We start from the raw sequence: 6,000 nt of genomic DNA, 5'->3' as shown, positions 1-6,000 counted from the left end.
TATATATATATATACATGATGAAGGGGAACAGGTTGATGGTGCGAAGCCTAAACGTCTTTTATTTCCGAATTCGTTCAATCAAACGTATTAACAGTGGACAATACTCAAAATGTCTATCGAATATCGTTTCCTTTGTGTTTTGTCAGCTGCGGCGGTATTCGGGTCATCGAAGTATTTTTCCTATCTGACAGGAGCAAAAGCACAAAACTGGAGTAGGACTGAAGGGGAACCTACATTCACCTCATAATTAGGCCATTTATTGTACCAAACACTGCTCCCAATTAAGCACAGTTCCCAGCACACTAAGTGCAGGCAAAGAAACAGGAAATGGCTGAAAACCACATGCTTGCGAGATTCATAGAATCGGAAATTCCTTCCTGACAGTTTTGATCGTCAAAATCCAGGGGTTCATAACACTAGAAGAAAACAGGTCAACTAATGGCATACTAAGTATGCGTTTTTCAAATTAGCATTAGCATTGCTTATCCCAGGGAACTTCAGTAGGGAGTCCAGGGTCAACGATTGCCGTTTAGTGGTTGCGATCACTTAACCATTAAGCCACCAGTGACTGAGGGCAAGTGTACTTATCTCGAATCTAGACAAGATATAGCTCCCTCCTTCATTGAAGGATGCGTCAATCTGTCGACAATCTACCAGCTACGGCTTTGCGGATTGCCATCTAGAAACACCACAGTGGACGACGTCGTCACTAATCCATATGTTGCTCTCAAGTGTTAGGCGATTGTTTGAGAAAGCAACACTGATGGAATGCGACAGCCGAGGCCTGGCAGATTACCTGTTGCTAGCCTGTTTAGAGTGCAATGCGTGAAAGCGATATAGCAACCGAAAACACTCCTGGTTTGGTGCACATCTGTACAGCACTCAAGATAGTGTCATGTCTGACCACAGAAAACTGCCATCAAATGTAACTTTAGTTGGTCATTATAGGGTGTATTTTTTTACGAAGCAATTTATGCTGAATTTACAGTAGTATTGAAACAAAACAGGGAAAATGCCTCGATTTTTCCCATAGACGCCCCTAGTGGTTTTGGAGACAGTCGGGCTAAAAAATTGATTCTGACCAAAAACGATGAATTAACTCATGCAGTGCTCTTTATTCGACGGTTCACTAAAGCTAGGACGTCTGTGAGGTGACCGGGATCAGCCTCGGATGTGATGAATAATGAAAGCCTTAGTGTTCCTGTCCAAACCGAATCAAGCTAAAAGTATTCAATTGACAAAGACAACATGTGGTTATCGTTGCTGTGGCTGGTTTGTTGTCTTGAGCGTGGATTGTACTGTGGATGGCTAAGTTTGTTCTTGCTATACTGAACTGGACGTTTAGGATTTTCGAGCCAAATCCGGCTCCGATATTGTTAAAGAGATTGGGCGTCATGGGATGTATAAAAAGGAAACTTTTGAAGTCGAAACGCAACATACTGGGAAGTTATAATCCGACGTCCAAAATCATCGAAGTTGTATTTCTCCAGGTTTGCCGCATCAAGCATGTCCTAATGTACTTCATTCACTATTCAACTTCATCTGTTTGCCAGTCCGTTTAACCATACTAGTGAAGTCCCTTTAGTCACATGCACACGGTATTAGATAAACTGTGGAAACATTTTGGAATTCCCCAGTAGTACCGTTTACGTGGACACGTCATGACACCGTACATTATGGAAACAAACTGCCAGTAGCCGAGGCCGCTGATACAGAAAATTGGATTGAGTAATGATCCCTGTCTATAGCCTAAGAATGAACGTTGACCACCGAAAAAAAACTCCATGTGTCTTACTGTGAAACAGGGGAGGCAAAACGGTTTTCAACAGCTAAACACTCTGAAGTGAGTTGATGTTTGGGGGTAAGTTCGAGCATGATGTGTCCGGAAGTGAGCTGCTTTAGATCATCTAACATGTCGTTTGGCTGACGCTTCACGACTCGGCTGCGGAACAAATGAAGACACTTCCTGATTGATCGGAATGTAAGCCAATCAAGATCGAGTAGTTATGATTCAATGCCTGTCGTCCCATCACTAAGATTATAGCATGAACTTGTGGAAACTTCAATGATCACCCTATAAATACGGTTTTAGGCATTTTCTTTCGCCTCAGTAAAAGACTATCTCAAGCTGTGATCCCCTTTGGCACACCATAGTGCACGGAACAGCAATCCAAGAGCCGATATAGGAGGTGCCATACCCTCCGCAAAACAACTAGATGATATTAGTATCCTGAAACTCTAGTCTGCGAAGAATCGTGTCTTAACTTCAGCCGCTTCCTCGCGCACTACGTATATGATGTGAGTATGAAGTCTTCGGGTGTTTGGCTGGCCACATCAACAACTTTTCGATGGTTCTTTTTCGGTCTGCAAATTTCACTAATTCAGTGGTCTCAAAGAAACTCCTCGTACATCCTTTGGTCAGAACTGCCGGTTTTAACCACATCAGCTGGACAATTACAAGGCTCATCATGTGGCAAGTAAATTTCAAAATCCACAAAATGGATAAACGCAGCAGTGGCTTTTGTATCACTGTAGTTCCATGCAATTCGACAGACTGGGATTGATAAAAGGTAGCTCGGTTTTGCAGACTGAGGAAAATAAGCCAGTTCAAATGACTCTAAAAAGAACATCTCGAAGTGGCGTTTGAGTGAGTTTCGCATGCCGCCTTCAGCTGGTTGAAGTAAGGTGGCTATAACAGGGATTGAACATAGTCTCATAATTATAGTCTACACCAAACTCGAATCAAGTGAATACATTTGATTGAAAAGGTTGGGGAAAAACCGGGTTAGCCACCGCGTACTAAGTGAAAGTATAAGTAAAAGTAAAATCTAACCCCCACATCCCCGCTGGTTAAGCCATGAGATACTCCTCACGCTTCTGATCGAATTGCTTCCTCAACGACAAAGTCATTCCTCAAATAGAGGATTTGCTCAAATACTCAGCGGTTATATGATATCTTTCACCACGCGCGCGAGGAATGACGTTGTCTATTATAGAAAGACGTAAATTTTGCAGAAAGTAGAGTTGAATCAGGTGAATCTGTGTTTCAAAAACTTCCTTCAGTTAAAGCAGTGAAGCTACGTGTGTAGTTGGTCACAGAAGTTGAGACCAAGTAGACAGGCAAATATTACTTCAGCGGAGCGTACAGCTGTAGTTACTCTGAAGCAATTGGACGGCATAATGGTCACGAAGGTGGGTAAGGGCATGGCAACTGTTGTTGTGTCTAAGGGTAATTATCTGCAGAAGGCCAGGCACCTAGCTGAGGCACTTCACCAGCCGAACGATAGTGGGGATATGACGTCTATAATTAATAAAAGTGAAGTTGAATTTTGTAGATATTTGTGATCCGTAATAAACCAGTTGTAGTAAGCTAAGGTGTACTGATCGTATTCTAGATGTATGACTCAGCCACCACTTTAGGACCTGACAAAAATCCATAAGACATATGCCTCTCTGATACCGATAGCAGATTGACAAGGTCCTCAGCCCAATGAGCTGTCCAAAATACTAAAGGTATTCTAAAACCCGTTACCGGAAAACCGAGTACTTATACGATTTTCAAATGATATTTCGTCCTGGTAGTGAGGTCATTCTTCGCTGAAAAACCTAGACGCACTGTACAGCTGTTTCAACCTTATTTGGAATCATCACTTGTTTGCGCCTCATTGGCCTTCGAAATTCCGACCATTGGTTGAACACTTGGCGGTCCGATCACGAGCGACTGAATGGCAGTGCGATTAAACAAGATATAGCTGTGTGATACGTTCTAAATTAGTTTATTTTTGCAAATTTTTGAAAGAATTCTTTCGCTGTTTCATCTGTTTATGGAGTTAAACGTATCAATATACCAAATTTTTCACTCTAACATTACCTTTGAGTGAGAACCTGTGTCAGATTGCACTCCATTTCTGCGGTGCAGCCACCTACAATCATGAGCCAGGTTACTGCAAGCTGCTCCCCTTTACAGCTATCAGTGGACCACAACAGATGGGGACAAAATGGACGTCTGTTGAATGCTAGACTTGGAGAGCAACGTCAAGCTTGCCAGGTCTGGTGGCCTTCTAAACGCTGCGTTTTTTCAGGATGACCAGATAAACCAAGTGTTGAACTTTCCTCACCCGTTTGTTTATGCCAGCTGCCTCTACCTTAGGGTTGCGATGCATCCCACAACAAACAAGACAGCTAGCAAAAACAAAAGCGAGTGGGGAAGACCAGTGCGCCTGTTCCATTTTAATAGGGATGCTCGAGAAAAAACTGATACTTCTTTCCAAAGCTCTGGAAGATACATACACAAGGAATCGAGCTGCCTGGACGAAAGTCTATGACGAACTTTCTTCTCTAAAGGATCACATAGCGCTATCCATCCCGGATCCGTTGGCTGCGAAGAAGGTTATCCAGCTCTCTGATGCGGCACCAAGACCTCTACGGTGTCTCTAGTACAGGAAAAGCAGGTTGATCATCTGAAGGTCGTTTTCCAGAACAAACACGCTAAAGAAACTAGCACAACTGATCCTTGGTGGGTTCGTCACAGCCTCAAAGTGATCTCTTCGCGCAGAGTACTTACTTGGAAAGGGAAGCTGGGCTGCACACCAACTGCCGTGCAGAGGATCTTGGAGCACACTGTCATTACTCAAAAGGCCCACCCAAAGATCAAGCGTATATCCAAGGGTCATCCTCGAGGGACGTGAAAACTGGGCCAAAACAGTCCTAGAGGGGAGGCGCATAACACGGAAAATGCGACACTGCCAGCCTCCAGCTCCACTCCTTCAAAAACAGCCTCTCCGATCGTGGACATGACCGATCCGACATGACCCCGATAACCAAAGCCACAAACCTGAAAACAGAGCACTGAAAATTCCTGCATACACCGAGTTGGTCACGCTAATCGCTGGCGACCTGGGAGACCATACAAAAACAAAAAAGTGACTGTGGTCGAATAAGCCACGTAAACCTCGCCCCATCAAGAAGCTGTTAGCTAAATTCAAGGTCCAGTCCTCTACGAAGACGAGCCTCTTTGGACTGCCACCAGTAGGAATACCCTCTGGGGGTGCCATCTAACGCACAAGCGACCTGATGGCTTACCCGGTTACACCGCGTTAGAAAGCCGGAGAAACCAAACAGACGCATGCTCCATGAATAACAGCAAATTCAGACATTCAAAAAGTGGTATTGCACACGCTACACGTAGCAGTCATTAAAATTTTCAACGACGAGGGAAAACTACGTCCATTAGAGGCAAAAGCCCCACGCAAAACAGATTCTCGAGGGGCGAAAACTTCCCTACAAACAAAGGACAGTTCTCGGGAAAACTAAGGCAGGAAGCAGACGAGTACGCCGTAGAGGGCCCCTCGAAACCTTGGACTCAAACACGGCGTACACTCATTAAATCTGCTAACCTCTCTGAACCCACCTTTGGACGCATCAGAGATAGTGTTGAAGTGCTTATCCACAAACTGTCTCAGTTTTTCAACAAACTTTGCGATACTAAACAGCTTGCCTTAAACAGCCGTCCATGATCGCCCCTACAGAGACCTGGCTCACACCTGATGCCTCTGACGCGGAGTTATTGATAGGCGGCTACTCCATTTTCCGAGCTGACTGGAAACGCTGTAGGTAAGGTGAGATAGGTTTATACTTACATGCGGCCCCGCCCATCCCGATTGTTATTTGCGACACCACTCCTACACCCTCTTGTGACACACTGTGTATTCAAGTCCCGCTGTGTGGGACGAGTTCTCATCTCGGCGTGGTCTACCGTTGTCCTTCGAGTCCACCGGAAGATAACCAGTTCCCCATACAAACACATGAGCAACTCAAATCCAGCTACCACTTCACACATCTGCTGATAGGTGATTTTAACACTCCAAAGGCCTCCTGGATAGAACTCCAGTGCACAGGGTCTAGTGGAGGCTTTGTATCGGAGCTGACCGAAGTCGTTCAACAGAACGCTTGGACTCAACATATCGTCGGACCCACCAGATACTGCGCTGGTCAACTAC

Source organism: Opisthorchis viverrini (assembly GCF_000715545.1).
Source record: "Opisthorchis viverrini unplaced genomic scaffold opera_v5_107, whole genome shotgun sequence".
Lineage (NCBI taxonomy): Eukaryota > Metazoa > Platyhelminthes > Trematoda > Opisthorchiida > Opisthorchiidae > Opisthorchis > Opisthorchis viverrini.
The sequence above is the reverse complement of the archived record's forward strand: the minus strand, read 5'-3'. Positions refer to the sequence as shown.